Source organism: Acomys russatus, chromosome X (assembly GCF_903995435.1).
Source record: "Acomys russatus chromosome X, mAcoRus1.1, whole genome shotgun sequence".
In the NCBI taxonomy this organism is placed as follows: domain Eukaryota; kingdom Metazoa; phylum Chordata; class Mammalia; order Rodentia; family Muridae; genus Acomys; species Acomys russatus.
In genome coordinates, this window is record NC_067169.1 from 3,651,424 (window position 1) to 3,670,398 (window position 18,975).

The 18,975-nt window shown below is 42.1% G+C and overlaps 1 non-coding gene across 1 annotated transcript; it reads right to left on the reverse strand.

Moving 5' to 3' along the window:
• Positions 1-6,010: 6,010 nt before the first annotated feature.
• On the reverse strand, positions 6,011-6,136 carry LOC127186066 (small nucleolar RNA SNORA17). The gene has a single exon (XR_007830318.1). It is a non-coding gene; the product is annotated as a small nucleolar RNA SNORA17 (small nucleolar RNA).
• Between the last annotated feature and the right edge of the window lie 12,839 nt (positions 6,137-18,975).

Below are 18,975 nucleotides of genomic sequence, written 5' to 3' on the forward strand. Positions count from 1 at the left end.
AGGTGATTTCTTCTATTTCTTACTGCCAAAAGGCTGTTATTTTCACCCACACCCCTAGAAAAATCAGGCATGGTGTTCTGAGTTGAATTGTGTTCTCCCTCAGAGATGTTGAAGTCCTGCCCTGGCCACACTGCCTACAAATACACTGCTAGAACTAGCGTCTTTGTAGATGTTAAGGTGGAGATGTTTGGGTGGACCTTTTACTGATATGGCTAATGGTCTTATTTTAAAAAAGGAGTATTTGAGTACTGTGAGGATATGAGAAGAATGCTATTTTGCAGGCTGAGGAGTGCCTGAAGAAACACATCAAACTGATTTTTCCTCACAGTTTCTAGCAGAAGCAAGCCTTGTCACCACTTAGATTTTATACTTCTAACCTCCCAAACTATGAGAAAATAATTTTTTTCTATTGCCGAAGTGACCCAGTTTATGGTTTATTCTTAGAATGTCCCTAAGAGATCAATACTAATGCCATTTAAAATTCTTGCTGTAGTTTTGATGAGTATGTCCTAAGGTTTTATGTGTTAGAGATATGGTCTTCAGAGTGGCACTGCTGGGAAGTGCTGTGGACATATGAGAGGTAGGGCCAATTGGGAGGTCCTTTGTGTGGTGGGAGCATGCCCTTAAAATGCTCTACTAATTGTCCTGCTCTCTGCTTTTTGCTTTGTCCTGCTACACACTTCTGCTATGATGGATCATCCTCTCTAGAAGCCCAAAATGTTACCTGTTTGTGGAGTAGAACCTTCAGGACTATGTCCCCAAATAAACCATTCTCATAAGTGAATTGCCTTGGGTATTTTGTTATAATAACATGAGGGTAACTAATACATAGCCAATGGAAGAAGTTTTGTGTATCATGTGTTTACTATTTCACAACAAGGAAACTTGAAGTTTCAGCTGTTTATTGCAACAAGTGTTGGTTTTTCTCTCAACCAGCTGTGCGGTGGGCTGGGCTTAAGATATGATGGGCCATGGCTGAACTCTGCTCTAAGCTGTATATTAGAGCTAGGTCTGTTCCATGTGTCTCTCATCCTTAGAACAATGGCTACCTGAGATGTTTGCTAACAGGCAGATGTGCAAGAGGGTAAGCACATAATGGTCCATCCTTGATTTGTACCATGTATGCTATTGTCTTACTGGTCTATTGTTTGGACAAACCCAAGGTCAAGACACAGAATTCAATGCCAATCATGAAGTCATAGCAAGGAGATGCATGTTAGGGGAGGGAAGAGTTGGGAAAATTTAAACTCACCACACTTTACATGATGCTTTTTATCTAAAATCCAAGGAATACTTAGTATCCTCAATTCAAAAATAACAATGTTGAAAGTATTAAGGAAAACATCTCTTTCATGGATAAGTAATCTAGCTTGGCTAACAAATGGAGTGTAGACAGCATTTTGAATCTCTTTATCTGTTCGTGAGCATCTGGGCTGGTTCCACAGCCAGCCTGGCTGTTGTGAATATTGCTTCAGTAAACATGGATGTGCACGTGTCTTTGTGGTATGCTGACTTAGAGTCCTTTTGGGGATATTGGTAGAAGTGGTAGAACTGGATCATATAATATTTCCTTTTTTAGTTTTTGTTTTGTTTTGTTTGAGGACCGACCTTTCATACAAATTTCCGTAGTGGCTGACTCAGTTTTACAGGCCTCTCTTTTTTTTTTTTTTTCAGTTTACTCTTGTCAACAGTGTGTAAAAAGCCATTCCATATTCCTATTCCTCACGGCCACTAGTGGAAAGGGAAGGGAAGACAAGAGAGGGCAATGAGGGATGAATATAATGAAATTACATTATATACATGTATGAAAATTTCATAATGAATTCCAAACCAAAGGCATTTCACATTCTCACTGCAGTCACGCAACACCAACTCTTGCAAAGACTTTTTCCTGGGATATATGGTATAAAGGTAGTTTTAAGCAGAGGCTCTTTTGTTTTGATAGGGTTTCTTTGTGTAGTCTTAGCTGGCCTGGACTTGATTTGTAGACCAGTCTGGCCTCGAACTCACAGAGATCTGCCTGCCTCTGCCTCCCGAGCACTGGGATTAAAGGCTTGTGCCACCACGCCCAGCTAAGCAGAGGCTCTTGACCCAGACCATTGTCCTGAATCCTGATTCTGTTGATTCTGGACCTTGGCTCCCTGTGTGTGCATCCACAGGGGAGGAATGATAGTGGCACTTCTGTCAGAATTTTTTTCAATATAGTTATAATATATGCTCCAGTTTGTGCTTGGTACAGACTAAGTGCTCAGATTATCTACTATTATCATTAGCAAGTGTCAGATTTCAAAATTTACTTACACAAAATCAGAACTTATACCAGTGCAGAGCTACACTACATGCCTGCTCTATTGTGTCATTTAACAGAAATCAAGTAGTAGAATCCTTAGGGTTAGGGTTAGGATTAGGGTTAGGTTTAGGGTTAGAGTTTATGAATATTATCATGGTTGTAGAGTGCATGTTTTCCCTCCCGATCCCAAGATTGCTGAGTAAAGACTCAGGAGACTCAAAATACATTTACAAATACCTCAACCATATAGCTAGGCACTTCACTGACTAGCTCATAACTTAAAATAACCCATTTACATTAATCCACATTCTGCCATGTGGCTGGTTATCTGTGCTCAGATACCATACATCTGTCCTTACATCTTCCTGGGCAAATCTTCCCACATGTGGCTTTATCCCAGAGTCATTTCTGCCTGTTGGATGTCCCACTTTCTACTATCCCCTTTCCTATAGGCCATAGGTTTCTTTTTAATTGACAGACAATGTATCCATACAATACACAAGATATTATCTTTACAATTCACAATGTCCTAAGACTTCATGATCACTAACCTGCTACTTTCTTCCTGCCAAATGCCCAGTTTTTTCTTTCAGTTTCTCCACCTCCCCAAGTTAATTGGCTGTTAAAAGATAATTAAATGACAGCAGTAAGGTGGTAGATACTCTTGACCATCCTGGAAGGGCTCCTTTAAGGGAGAGTTGAGAAGTCTTCCATTTGTATATAAAAATTGATTAAGATTAGGTATTTATATTAAAAACCTGTGCGAGCTCTTGACTAGTCAAGACCATGCCCTATTGACCTTCATACCCTCATGATTTGGCATCCATACAGTTAGTAGTCAATAAGAAGGAAATGAAAAAATATAGGTTCAAAGAGATAATAAGAAATGTAAGCCATCAAAAAGATGACAGGTCTGGCATTTTCAGCAGTGGGAGAGGAGGTGTGTCATCACACTTTTGCCTGCTCTTTGGACCCCTTTTCTCCTACTGGGCTCCCTTGTCCACCCTTGATATGAGAGTTTGTGCCTAATCTTATTGCATCTTGTTATGCCTTGGTTATGTTATTACTTGGTTGATATCCCTGGGAGGCCTGATCTTTTCTGAAGGGAGACTGTGGAGGAGTGGTGTATCTCAGGGAAAAGAGAGATGTCAAGGGCGGTCACTGGGAGGAGTGGAGTGATGGGAGTCTGTAGTCAGGATATATTAAAAAGTGACTGGTCTGAAGGTCTGGAGATTTTCCTATGGAAGACCCAGTCACATACAAAGGGCTTACTTACCAGGCAGTTCAAGCTAACAGTAAGAATAATGAGAAATTCATGTTTCAGTTGGGCACTGGCATGGAGAATGAAGGGAACAACCAAATGCATAGATAGATGGCTTCCTCTTTGCTGGAACAAATTCAAAATCTTTCAAACTTGGTTGATTAATGTAAACATTTTTATGGAGGAACCAGTTTTTCACAATAATGTTACTGGGAAAAATATAGCAATGGAGAAGTGATGTACAGAACTATTCTTTAAGGCAAGCAACTGCCATCTTTGGGAGTTCAGCTGTGCTCACTTAGAAAAAAACCATTCTAGCTCATGTTGGTGACTGTTTATACCTCCTCAAAGAATCATAAAAGAAGAATCATAAAACCCTCACTTGAGGATCAATGCTTCCCTACCTGTTGTGTGCAACACTGCCCTAACTACACACGGCCTTAGGGAGGGGCTAAAGTATATAGGCTGGAGAAAACTAGGAGAGGAAGGTTCATCTGTGTGCTTATGGAAAGCCATCATTCCTATTGTAGAAGAGGATTTCCAGTGTGGCTTTTTGCTTGTGGGAGCATCAACATGGTATGCTATAACGAAGCCCAATAAATTTCATTGGTCCCCCAGAGTGAGCTTTGATGGAATTGTACCCTGGTTTGTCTTTGGAACTTTAGGAGGAGGAAGGGTGGGTGTTTATGTTCCCACTCCCAGGAAGAAATTTTAGCGACAAGAAGTTAGGGAATAGTCACATATCATATGAAAGGCTGATAAACATCAGGCATGATCACATGTGTCCTTTTATTTCCCTTCCTCTCTGGCCTAGAACTCAATGTCCCCTTGCCTCAGCTAACAGGTCATCATTCCTGCCTTGGGCCTATTTGTCTCTTATTGGTATGCTTTTCTTCAAATTGTCAGTACAATATTGAGGGTGTGGGTGTGGGTGTTCATTCATTTTTGTGTGGAGAGTCATGGGGTATGCCTGGTATCTTTCTCGGTCTCTTTGTCCATTATTTTTGAGACATAGTCTTATGAAAGCTGGACTCACTGATTAGGCTTGACTAAATGGATAGCAAACCTCAGAGACTTTCCTTTCTCTACCTCCCCAGCACTGGGATTCCATGCATGGGAGAGCAAGGGGCAGAGCCAGCTTACCCAAACTCATGCCTTTGGGACCAGCTCACTTGCAATACCCACATTAAGGGCCAGCTCTACTGTACTTTTCAGGTGATGTGCAGGGCCTGCCTTCCCGAGTATTGCAAAGGTGTAGGGACAGGACCAGCTCTCCTGCTCTGATGACCTTGGGCCCCACTCTCTTGCCTGCTGTAGGTGGCAAGGGGTGAGGGGGCATCTCTCCCTTGCTCATATCACCACACAGCAGACAAGTGGCATGGCCAGCTCTCCCTTGCTCATACCTTGGGATCAGCTTGTCCCTGCCACCAGAATCAGCTCTACTGTGCTGCCCAGGTAAGGTGCAGGGCCTGCTCTCCTGAGTGCTGCAGTTAGTGAGGGACAGGGCCAGCTCTTCTGTACTCATGACCCCAGGGTCAGGTCTCCTGTCTGCCTCAGGTGTTGAGGGGTGACAGGGGCCAAAGGTTATCTCTCCCTTGTCCATGCCACTGAATGGGGGACAAGTGGCAGTGTCAACACTTCCATGCTCATACCCTCCGGGCTGCTCACCCACAATTCCCACAATCAGGGCCAGCTCTACTGTGCTTCCTGAGCAATATGCAGACCCATTCTGAGTACTGCAGCAGGCTAGGGGAGGGGTCACCTCTTCTGCTCTCAGGCTCCCAGGGCCAGGTCTCCCACAGTGCCCCGGAAAGGAGTGGGACACAGCCCTTAGATATAAATATGTCCCCTGGTGGCAGCTCAGACCAGGTACATTGGCCTGGCCTTTGATGGTAACAGACTCCTGCTGCTGTAGGGCCATGGACACAGATGTGTCTTTCCCGACCCCCACCCTATTGGCAGGACAGATCAGGACCCCACCATTTTCCTTAGGTGGCATTACCAGCTACTCATAATCAGGCTGTTGCTCACTACCCTCAAGTCTCCAGCTCTGCTTCTTTTCATTGTACCCACATCCATCTGTTTCTCTTTCTCTTCTATTTTTCCACCACTTACTTGTTCCTTTAGTGGTGCCTGGGGCCTGTGAGTGTCTGTGGTTGTCTTAGGAGCGGTCTCAGGAGTGCTATGTCCCACTTGTGCATTATGGCACTGGGCAGACATCATCTCCAACATGGGCTGCCCCAACCCAACACCAGCCTGGTGGTCATCAGGGGCTTGCTCTTCATCTGGGCCTGCTGGAGTCATTGGTCTCAAGGTCACACCTGTCAGGAGCCAGTGGTCCCAGGTGGAGATCTTTTAGTCTTTGCCTCCCTCAAGGTCCTGGGAGCCTTTTCAGATGTGTGCAGCACTGGGCTCGTGGTCATCGGTGTCATCTCAGGCTAGTTTATTTTTTTTCAGGGAGTGTTAGGCTACTAATCATTCTGATGTTCATAGGTCAGAACACGGAGCATAGACAAAGCCCCTCTTTTTTCTGCCACCTACACATATGACACAGCAGTCACAATTGCAATGCCAGTAAGGGCAGGTCATGCCAGCTTTTTTTTCTGTGGGTCCTGGTGATCCAAACTTAGGTCTTCATGCTTGCTGAGCAAGTACTTTGTTGACTGAACCATCTCCCCAGCCCCAAATAAGCCTTTTTTTGTTTATACTTTGGCATGCCTTCTTTCAATCTGTAGCTATCATTTCATTTTTAACCACGTTTTTGAATGCAAAATATTTAATTTTGATGTGTCACTCTGTTTCTTATGGCTTGTCTTTATTGTGTCTTACTTTAGAAACCATCCCCTAGATTGATTTTCCATATGTATATGTGTAGTGTCTTAAGCTTTTGCATTTTATAATTAGGGCTTTTACTTACCCATGCTTCTTTTTTTAAATCTTGTAAGCTGTGAGCAAAGATACTGCTTTGAGCTGAAAAAACATCATTTTTTCTATTGTGTATACCACTAATCCCAAAACATTTGGCTAAATTATCCATTTCATGATTGAGATGCACTTGTTTCCATTTGTAGCTGGGGGATATAGCCCCATGCTTGCCCAGCATGCCTAAAACTTTGGGTTCCATTTCCAGCACTGCAAACAAAAGAAAAAAACCCTCCAAAACAAAACCATTATTTCATGGACACGTGTTTGGGTCCAATAGTTGCTTTGGACTTCAAGAAGTGATAGTTGATTGGTCTGGACTAAAAAGTACCTTTAAAAAAGATATAAAAGTGGCTACAGACTGTTGATAGATAATATTTTATCTTAAAATGTCTCCAAAAGGGGAAAAAATGGTGACTACAGTATAATTGGAATGATTTCCTTCCTTCCTTCTTTCCTTCCTTCCCTCCATCCAGCCCTCCCTCTCTTCCTCCTTCCCTGCTTCTCCCTCCCTCTCTCCCTCCCTCCCTCCCTCCCTCCCTCTCTCCTTCCATCCCTCTCTTTTCCTCCTTCCCTGCCTCCCTCTCTTGAGACAAGAACTCAGGTAGCCTAGGCTGAGTTTGGAGTTTTGTAGCCAAGGCTGGTCTTGAATCTTTTTTTTTTTAATTTAAGTAATTTGTTCAGGTTACATCCCAGATTGTTATCCCCTCACTTGTATCCTCCCGTTCCTCCCCCCTCCCTCTTTCACCCTATTCCCCTTCCCTAGGTGTGTGACTGAGGAGGACCTCCACCCCCACCATATGATCATAGCCTATCAAGTCTCATCCTGGTAGCCTGCTTATCTTTTCTCTGAGTGTCACTAGGGCTCCCCACCAAGAGGAATTGGTCAAATAGGGGGCACCAGAGTTAATATCCGAGTCAGTCCCTGCTCTGCACACAATTGTGGAGAGGGTGGTGTCCGTTGGCTAGATCTGGATAGGGGTTCTAGGTTTACTGTTTGCATTGTCCTTGGTACAGTAGTTTGAACAGACCCCCTTTCCCGGGTCCAGATCCGCCAGCCTTAATGTTCGTCTTGTAGGTTTCTAGGACCTTCTGGATTCTTCTATTTCCCCATTCTCCATACCTCTCTCACCTGGAGTCCCAATAGGAAGTCTCAGTATCTATCCCAATGTCCTGCTAAGTGAAGACTTTCAGGGGACATCCCTTTTAGGCTAGTGTCCAATTATAAGTGAGTATATACCATGTGTATCTTTCTGGGTCTGGGTTAACTCACTCAGGATGATCATTTATAGTTCCATTCATTTGCCTGCAAATTTCAAGATTTCCTTGTTTTTAATAGCTGAGTAGTAGTCCATCGCATAAATGTACCACAGTTTCCTTATCTATTTTTCGGTTGAGGGACATCTAGGTTGTTTCCAGATTCTGGCTCTTATGAATAAGGCTGCTATGAACATGGTTGAGCATATGCCCTTGTTGTGTGCTGGAGCATCTTTTGGGTATATTCCAAGGAGTGGAATAGCTAGGTCTTGAGGTAGCACTATTCCCAGTTTTCTGAGAAAACCTGGCCTTGAATCTTGATCCTTCTTTATCTACCTAGTGTTGGGATTAAGAGTGGGTCCCACTATATCCCATTTGGTAAGGTTTCTCCAACTGGGCCTGGAGAGATGGCTCAGAGGTTAAAAGCAGTGACTGTTCTTTCAGAGGTCCTGAGTTCAATTCCCAGCACCCACATGGTGGTTCACAACCATCTATGTGATATAATACCCTCTTCTGGCCTGCAGGTGTACATGCAGGCTGATCACTATATACATAAAAACAACAATAAAGAAATCTTTAAAAATTTCTCCAACTGAGCTACACTATATAATTTATTTTTTATCATTAACTTTAAATATTAAATTAATATTAAGTTATGTTGGAATCAAGCTAAATTGTCACATCACAGTAAATTGGTTAAGATGCTATGAGTGACATTTTATCAAATGTTACAGTTATATCTGAGGTTATGAGATTTGTGGACTGAGTACTTCAGCATATGAAATCCACTCCTCCCAAAATGTATCCTAGGTACAGTTAAATGTAAACATGTGCTGTGGTTTACGTGGTGTTTTCCCTCAAGGGCTTGGGTGTGGAAATGTAGAATTGGGGGATGTAATTAGGTAATTAATTGTGCTGCTCTTGAAAGACACTTTTGGAATTAATTGGTTCTTTTTTTAAAATTTTTTATTATTAATTTATTCTTGTTACATCCCTTGTGTCCTCCCATTCTTCCCTCCCTCCCCTTTTCCCCTTATTCCCCTCCCCTATGACTGTTCCTGAGGGGGATTACCTCCCCCTGTATATGCTCATAGGGTATCAAGTCTCTTCTCGGTAACCGGCTGTCCTTCCTCTGAGTGCCATCAAGTCTCCCCCTCCAGGGGACATGGTCAAATGTGAGGCACCAGGGTACGTGAGAAAGTCATATCCCACTCTCCACTGTTCTGGAGACTGGAGACTGTTCTGACCATTGAAAGCCTTCACTTACCAGGAAACTGGGACAGAGGGGAGGACATCCTATTGGGACTCTAGATGAGAGAAACATGGAAGAATGGCAAAGTAGAAGGATCCAGAGGGTCCTAGAAACCTGCAAGTAGAACATTATGATAGGCAGATTTGGGCCCAGGGGTCCTGCTCAAACTAAGGCACCAGCCAAAGACAATACAGGCGGTAAACTTTAAACCCCTACCCAGATCTAGTTAATTGGTTCTTAAGAGAATGGGTTGTTATAAGGTGGTGCACACCTTTAATCCTAGCACTCAGAGAGGCAGAAGCAGGCAGATCACTGTGAGTTTAAAGCCAGTCTGGTCTACAAAGTAAGTCCAGGACAGTCAAGGCTACACAGAGAAACCCCATCCTAAAAAAGAAAAAGAAAGAAAGAAAGAAAGAAAGAAAAAAAAGTGAGCCAGCTGGCTGGTGGTGATGCACACTTTTTATCTCAGAACTTGGGAGGCAGAGACAGGTGCATCTCTATGAGATCAAGGCCAGCCAGGGTTACACAGAGAAACCCTATCTTGAAAAACCAAAACAATAAAAATAAAGGAGTAAGCCTTCATGACTTGCCACCTAATCTCTTCCATTGCATATACTTCTGCCACAATGCCATGTGCCATGTTGTAACATAGCCAGAAGGCACTCAACTGGGCTGAACAAAAGTCAGCACCATGCTCTTGAACCTGTGTTTTTTTGTAGTGTTCAATCTAAATCTAGTTTGTCACAGCAGTTAAAAAGAGACTAACACAGTATGTTAATATGTTAATCCAGGTCTGTGTGTGTGTGTACATATATGTATGTATGTATGTATGTATGTATGTATGTATGTATGTATGTTATACACATAGCTTGAACGTAACTTTGTACAAAATTCTTTTAGCAGACCTGCATTTTAACTGTGCCCTATCAAACCTGGAAATTTTCCTCTAATATTATGTTGCTAAAAGTTTTAAATTTTGCAGCATTCTGCATTTCATACTTTTGGATTCAGAATGTTTAATTTGTATTACATAGTTTATGGAGACCATGAGGTGATACTTTATTTATTTAATAGCATCTTGAATCTTTCTATATGTCTACTAAGGAAATCAAGAAGACTGAAAATTTTCAACAACATCCCATCATCTGCCTATGTACCTGAGAGACTGACTCATTGTCCTGAAAATATGGGCTGCTGTTTCATGGTCCTGCAAGGTGTATACATGGACATCTAAAACAATATGAGTGAAAACAAAATGCTCAAAATGGGACAAAGGATATAGAAAGAGCAGTGAATGTTTTTAAGTGCTCAAAGGGAAACACTGGTGGTTAGGTGGAAGATACGGTCAAAGTACATAGCTGTATATTTTCCAGGTTTCTATTTTTTCTTTTTCTATCATTTCAGATATAAATGTTTAAGGGAAAGAGCAGGGAAGGGCTGCCAGGAACATAGCAATTTGGCTTACCAAGATCATTATATTTAGTACTTTAATGTCTAGCTTTTGAGGTGGGGGTGAGGGGTATTGTATTTAAGAAAAAATAAACAGTTGTTCTTAATTATAGTATACCATGGGACTTGGTGTGTTGGCTTCATATAAAAATACTGCAGCTTTCTCACCATTAAAGGGACATTGGTGATTAGATAGAATTAATCATCTGAGTGGTTAGGATTGGGAGTTATTGCCATTAAATAATACTAAGCTTTTGAGACAACAGTAAACTTCAAATGGAATTCATGGCTTAGATTTCAAGCAAAGTAGCATATTGTGTAATATAGTATTTATCATCACCTTAGAAAGACAAATGATTTTTTTCTGTTTTCATAATGTATTTCATTTTTGAGATTCAGAATCACCGGGTGTACGTTATATAACAACAACAAAAATAACAACAACAGCATAATAAAATACTCCTAGGATTTGATATGTTGAAAAACATGCTTAAAGAAATGAGCTTGCATAAATTACTTGAAGAACATGTAACCAAGGTCTTTTCGTTTCCCCTTCAGCTGTCAGGGCTCTTGGTAGTTTATTTTTGGCATCTAGGATCTTTATTTCTCTGCTTGAAAATACTCTGTAGTTTAATCTCCTTTGTTATGTTGGATGGGAGCTAGGGTCAAGCCCTGAACCTTGGGCAAGATGTGCTCTCACTAGGTCCTGGCTTCAGTAGGGTTCCATGTTAGCTACCCTTGAGCTGTGCCTTTTGTCATGGAGCTAAGGATCTTCATCATTAATGGGACACAGCTATCCCCTCCCCTGCTAAAAACCGAAATGTATTATCTACAGAATTCAAAACATCATGTGAAAAATTTCTTTGAGCCAACTTATACTTTTAGTGGCCAATAGGTTTTTCAGTTTATCATTCTCATACTTCTCATCTAAGATGTTAGGCGTGGGTAGAGAAGCGGTATGCTGATGGCCAGTGCCAGCTCACCAACATGCTTTTGTCTGGAACTCCCTGGAATCTGAGAACTCTGAATTGGGAATCTGGCCTGCCAGGTGAGATATCTGTAATGAAGTAGGATAGAATGGACTTGATATCATAGCTGGCAGCATGATTTATAGTCTTAAATGGTATGGGACTGTATTACTATTTGTTTTTTGTTTGCTTGTTTTATCAGACCTAGAATGTAGGGATTGGATTAAGGAGCTTTATTATAGTGTTTTAAAAAAAGATATGAACAGTATTGGATTTGATTCCTTATATTGCCAAACTATATGGCTAGTGAATACGTGTTGAGCTATACTTAGAAGAATGATGGCAACTATTACATGGTGTTAAGCCACCTCATTTGGACTTGAAAACTTTCATATATATTACAAAATGGAAAATTAACTAGAATGTAGAAATATTAGTTCCTGTGGTGTTTTTAATTTTTAATATGTTTAGCCCTCGTTGATTGATGTGTTTGAATGCTTGGCCCATTACTATTAGGAGGTGTGGCCTTGCTGGAGGAAGTTTGTTACTGTGGAGGAGGGCTTTGAGGTCTCATATGGTAAAGCCACACCCAGTATGACACAGTCTCCTTCTGCCTATGGTTCAAGATGTAGAACTCTTGTCTCCTTCTCCAGCACCAGGTCTGCCTGCAAGCTGCCATGTTTCTCACTATGACAATCGATAATGGACTGAACCTCCAAAACTGTAAGCCAGCCCCAATTAAATTTAAATATTTTCTTTTATAAGACTTGCCATGGTCATGGTATCTCTTCACAACAACAAAACCCTACCTAAGACAGTTCCCTTTCCCTATTTTAGATAATGCATTACTTTATGGACATCTGTCCATTCTCCCCCCCCCCCAGCTGAATATTCTATTAGAAAAATCTTACAGAGAAGAGGGACATACATATTTATTTAAACACCACCAGACTTGGTACATTAGAGAGTATTTGTCATTTGACATTAATATTCTGAAGGTAAGTTATTATGATAACTCATAAAGAATATGAATAACCATCAATTGCTACTCTCTTGAAAGAAACATGTTCCTTCTTATCCTTGACTATGGCAGCTGTTCTAGGTTTTTAAAAAGTCTTATCATTTCTTTCTCTTGGCTACAAAATTCACAATGTAAATTTTGCTTTCTCTGACTTCTGTAATCTCCCTGGTATTTCAAATACACTCATCCTATAAAATTGCACACCTTCCCGCTCAGATCCTAGGATGGTCAAGATGTACAAATGATTGTCCCAACTCTGAAGAGGCTTATAGGAAGGGAAGAAAACAGGTGTGTGTTCACATCTGAATGTTCTTATTTTGACCTGGGAGTGGAGGATGACCAGTATCTGCAATGAAGAGTAAAAGAAGGGATAAGAGACAAGGTGACATTAAAAAATAATTGTGACCAGGCATGGTGATGCATATATAATCCCAGCACTTAACAGAAAGAAAGATTCCAGCAAATCAATAAGTTTGAGGCCAATGTGAGCTGTGGAGTGAGATGCTGAAAACAAGCAAACAGGCAGACAAACAAACAAACAAACAAAAAAAACCCAACCAAATATTCTGCATCAAATCTGTGGCTATAGAACATCTCTTTCTCCGGGCAGTGGCGGTTGTGGCGGCTGTGGCGCACGCCTTTCATCCCAGCACCTGGGAGGCGGAGGCATGTGGATCTCTGTGAGTTCAAGGCCAGCTTGGTTTACAGAGTGAGTTCCAGGACAACCAAAGCTGTTACACAGAGAAACCTTGTCTCAAACAAACAAACAAACAAACAACATCCCTTTCCCTCCATTCTTCTCCACTGTCATAATTTCTGCTTCATTCCTTCTCATTCCCTTATCTAGTTCTGCACTGAATTTTCATTTAATCTTTCTTTTAAAATTCGGTTCATTTTTCTCTCTGTGTATACACGTGCGTCTCACTCCACAGCTAACATTGGCTTCTGTCATCAGGCTTGGTTACTTTACCTGCTGAGCCACCTGGCTGTCCCTATACTTCTCATATGCATAGATATTTCTGAATAAAAATAAACAATGTGAAATACTTACAAATATATCTATGGGTCATAAGATATTATAAAACATTAAGCACAGCAATTATAATACCAGTCACATTCTCAACCACTTTGTTTAGCTCTTGATAATAATAGCCCTATTGGGTAGAAAATATTACTATCTACCTTGTGACATTAGTACTAAGAGTCACCAGGTGATTTCACTAAGTTCACACAGCAGTAAGTAACAGCACTAGATGCCCCCAGGTACCATGTCCTTCACTAATGACATCATTGTGCTATTCTGCTTGGCACCATAGCCACATACATCACCACGAATGGAGCAGCTAGGAATTTCAAGAAAAGAAAAGGGAACAATAGTCATGAGTGTCTGGCTGTGAATGCAGAAACTGCTCTAGCTATTTCCACCAGTAGATTGAATGTGGGGAATTAGTTACAGAAGGTCATGGGAGAGGCAAAGAGAGGCACTTACCCAAAGTGTAAAGACTGTTAATATTGTGGCCTGTTAAGGCTGAGGTAGCAAAATGAGGGAGGGAGTGTGACCCAAACACTAATGTAGTGTCTGTTTCTAATGCCACTGCTGCAGAGTTGGGCTCCAGATACCACAGTCTCAGTGTGGCAGCTGGAGTCATATTTTTCTGATGTATCCCATTTGCTGCTGCTGCTGCGATTGTAGGTGCTCCTACTTACTTTTTAGATCTCTGGATAAAACCAGGAACTGGAAAGAAAAATGAGACCTGGCTTCTATATTCTTCCTGTCTTCTAAGCGATATGATAGGCTACCCCATGACAACAGTAAGAAAAAAGGTCTGGGACAATCCTTCTAAGAAAGTAAATTGGAGTTTATTCTTTAAAGGTGAGTGTGAGTTTTCTGAGGAAGTAGTTTGCCAGGCAAAAGGAATTTTTTTTTTCTCAAAGGGTACAAGCTTTCACTGGTCTACATTTGAGCATATGGGGGAGCTTAGGATGGCTGGTGGTGTAGGGTATAAATTAAGCTATCCACATGTGAGCTCAGAGTATTACATGTGTGAGCATATTGATAGCTTCCCTAAGTGCTGACAGTAACCAGCTACTGAAGGCTTTCACCCACCAGCAAAAAGCTATTTGCGCCAGGCATGGTGGTGCACACTTTTAATCCCAGCACTCAGGATCCAGAGGCAGGCAGATCGCTGTGAGTTTGAGGCCAGCCTGGTCCACAAAGTGAGTCCAGGACAGCCAAGGCTACACAGAGAAACTGTCTCGAAAAACAAAACAAACAAACAAAAAGGCTATTTTAATTTTGACTCAGAACTGCAGCTCATTTGGTTGCTACCAGTCTGGCTGCAGCTAGTTTTAAACATTGAGATGCCTTCTTTCAGGTTCTGGCTTTTACAGCCTCATCCATGGCAGCCATTCTGTGACACTCCAGATCCAGCAACTGAGAAGTGATGCCAAGTAGTCCTTTGTACGTTCATTGGCTTTCCAAAATGCAGCAAAAATACCTCAGACAATAAACTTAAAAAGAGAAAATGATTTCTTTTGGTTCACAGTTTCAGGACTTTTAGTCCATGATCCATTGGCTCTGCCACTTTAAACCTGTGGTGAGGCAGTAGGGGACGATAAAACTATCTCATGGCTAGGAGGTTGAAAAGAGGAAGCGAAAAAGGTCAGAATCCCAACTCATCAATATCCCCCCAATGGTTGGGAAAAAAAACAATACTAGGCTATACCTCTTAAAAGGTTCTGCCTCCTCTTCAAAGGGCCAAAGTCTGGGATCTAAGCCTTTAACATATGGTACTTTGGGGGACATATACCCAAAACATAACACCGGGTCAGTGGCATGCACACTAGCTGTTAAACATTTTGAGTACCAGCACTGCTTTTACTACTCCAGATTAGTGCTTAGCTTTGTTGGTTCTTCGGCTCACTTTACTGTAAAGAAATTAATGACAATCTAAATCCAGTGGTTTCCAAAAATTGGTCTCTAGACCAGCAGCAACATCATCATCTGGAAAGTGGTTAGAAATGCAAATTTCAGTCCATTCCCCATTGAATCAGAAACTCCAAGGATAGAGCCTAGTGGTGTGTGCTTTAACCAGTCCTCTCCAACTTGTGAGCCATTCCTCAGAGCGTCTTGCTTTCATAAACATCTGAGTCAGTGTTCCTTGAACAACTATCTCTTATAAATCAAGGTAAAAGAAATAATTTTTCTTTAGGTTAGTGGTATAAGTGAGAGTACAGGGTGGCCTTGCTCAGTCTCAGGATGCAGTACATATGTATTAATTGGATGAAAAGTTAACTACATTTTAAAAAGTGCTATGTAGGGGAATGCATTGGAAATGGTATATGTTAAGTTCTGTATCCATCCTATTTATCTTAAGTGTCTGTATTTTATGATGGTTGGCATCTCGAGATAATTCAGAGCCCTAGAAGGCTTATCTCTTCCACATAAAGCTAATTTCTAGAGATCCTAAAAAACATGTCTGGGCCTTTCAAACCAATGATTCCTAGACGCTTATCTCTACTTTCTCCTTTAGTGAAGGTACCACAGTTTGGTATACTGCTTTCCTGTCCTCAGTCTCCCAGTGGAATTATAGGTACAAGTGCTTATAGACTATTCCTGTTGACCAGAGCCTCCTGAAATCACCCACTCTGAAGACTGTTCGGCCACTTACCTTACCTCCTCCATGCACGTGGTTTCCCCTCCCATCTCCTGTGTACTAGCTAACCTGTGCCAGTGCCGTGTATCTCTGTGGCATGATGTGGCCCCTCTTGGAAACTAATAAACTTCTTTCAAAGGCTGCCTCTGTGTTTGTTGTCTAACCATATTCTAAGAAGAGAGCCCCCAACTGCACATTAGACAGAGCTGAGTCTCCATTAGGCTCAGTCACTGGCCTATCGTATTACTGTACTTTTCCTCAGCCAGCTTTCCTTAGAGAATGCAGCAGAGCAGACAATATAATATGCATGGAGTGACTAAGACTTGAAAGACACAGTTGCATGGCCAAGATGTTAAGAAAATCAAGGACTCAAGTAGAACACATGCCATCTCAATAAGGAAGGGGGAACACTGGTGATGGAAATGTTTAAGCAGGGGTAGTGTTAAGGAGACAGGAGAGAATGGGGAGTAGGAGGGACAACATCAACAAAATGAACTATGTAGAAAGTTTCATAAGGATACCTGACACCATGTAAGCTAATTAAAAGGTAAAAGGAAAAACCAAAGGATAAAAATCTTCCCTTGGCTCAAACTTGATCAAGTACAGCACATAGATTAAATAGCTGTTCAGATCTACATAATCTTCCTAATGTTCAGTTAGCAACAGCTACCCAGTGGGAGCTATGTCTTATACTGCTCTGTATATTTTCCAACTGAAAACCTTTCCCCCCTCCTCCACAGTAAATGATGGCTGCTGTCCCTGTTAAGGAACCGAAGTCTGATAATTAGTCTTGTAAACAAGAGAATTAAAGGGAGCATAGTTTATCCCTTCTCCTCAGCTGGAGTGTCACTTGGACATGCTGTGCCTACCTTTGCTAATTACCTGATAAGCGAACTTATCAGGCAGCAGCGGAGAGAGCAAGGATTTGGAATGTGAAGCCATGTTGGCTTTCAGACAAAAGTGGTCCTGTGACCTTCAGCAAAGCTCTTAATAGTTAAAAACTTCAATTTCTTTATCTGTAAAAAGGAGATAAGAATATCTATCTAGGAGAGATGTTCCAAGAGAGCAGTGTAAAGTAAGTAATGTGTCTCATTAGTGGGAGGCCTGGAATTTGCACCTGGCTACTCCAAAGTTCCCAGCCAGCAACCAACCAGGTCTCACTCTTCACAGCCCCCAGGTGGCACTTTCACTAGTTAGTTCTCTTGTCCAGCCCCTTCTTTCTCCTCTACACCCTCCTTTTCTAGCGGCTGTATGAAACTATTGTTCATGCTCTGAATCATTTCCTTCTCTCTCAGTGAAACTAGTGACCCACATGAGATGTTATAGCTTGAAACCAAAGGCACATGCAAACAGTCATCAGGCGCACTCCTGTCCAGCGCAAAGACCTGATTCGGCCAGTAACCCAGCCACCTTGGCCACTAGGCTCAGCTCCCTGGAGGCAGTCATCTCAGGAAATATGGCTGTCTGTCTGTCTGTCTGTCTGTCCATCTATCAAGTCTGTCGATCCAGTCTCATGTAGCCCAGGCTGGCCTTAAACTCATTATGTGGCCAAGAATGACCTTGAGCTTCTTCTGATTCTCTTGCTATTGTAAGGCTCTCTCTCTCTCAGTCTAAGCCTGGGAACGTGACCCAGACAAGCTTGGGAAAGTGACCCAGAAAAAATTGAAGGCCAGTTTCAGTTTCTGAGATCAAGGTGGCTAACTGAGATAAACAATTTCAACTAAGGTAAACAATTCTCAGAAAAATACCATCTGGAAATTCTCTGGAAACTCCCCAACACCCCTCCTTGCCAAGAATAGCCCCCAAGACCAACAACCCCTGCAATAGCCAATAACATTTAGACAAGCACCCTTAGCGATCACCAGAGCCAATCCTAACAGGGCACACAGCCCCTCCTAACCATTGCGGTTTTAGCCTTTAAAAGTAGCCTGTAACAGCGACTCAGGGTGCCTCCCTCCCGAGTGAGTGCTGAGGCCCCCTGATGCGCGTCAGCAATAAACCTTGTGCTTTTGCATCAACACTGTGGTCCTCGAGTGGTCTCTCGTGACGACCCCCTACCCAAGTGGACTCTAGGGTCCAACACTCCTACTTACTGAGCACTGGGATTACAGGCTGCTGCCCTCATGCTTGCCTAAGACAACCTCACTTGTGCATCTTCCAGAGCAAGCAGTGGCTATTCAAGTAAGTCCCACCTGGAGGCAGGCCTGCACTCATCTAGAAGTCTCCCTTTATGCCAGTGGTCCTCACCATGTGGGTTGTGACCCCTTTCTAAACCTTCATCTCCAAAAATATTTACCTTAGGATTCATAACAGTAGGATTCATAACATAAGTTACAGCTATGAAATAACAATGAAAGTATTTTTATGGTCGGGTCACACAACATAAGGAGTTGTCTTAAAGGGCAGCAACATTAGGAAGATTGAGAACTGCTAAGTTATGCTGTCAAGCTCCTAATCTTGCTGGTCCTCCTTTTGGAAATTTTTTGTTTGTTTGTTTTGGTTTTGGTTTTTCGAGACAGGGTTTCTCTGTGTAGCCTTGGTTGTCCTGGACTCGCTTTGTAGACCAGGCTGGCCTTGAACTCACAGCAATCCACCTGCCTCTGCCTCTCGAGTGCTAGGATTAAAGGTGTGCGCCACCACCACCTGGCTGAAAGTCTTTTTGAGAAATTTCTCTCAGAGTTCTGCTTCTTTGAATGCTGCCATTCTGGCTGGGCCCGTGTGCTCTATGGAGGGTGTATGGTGAAGTTGCAGAAAGTCTCAAGTATTTCCATGTCTGTGTCCAGTTGACCAGTCTTGAATTTCTAGTTTGACTCCTTGTTTTTTTTTTTTTTTTTTTTTTCATGAATCTTTGCCCATGGCCAAACACCTGAGAAAGTCTCAGGAAACTTCTTTTGATTCA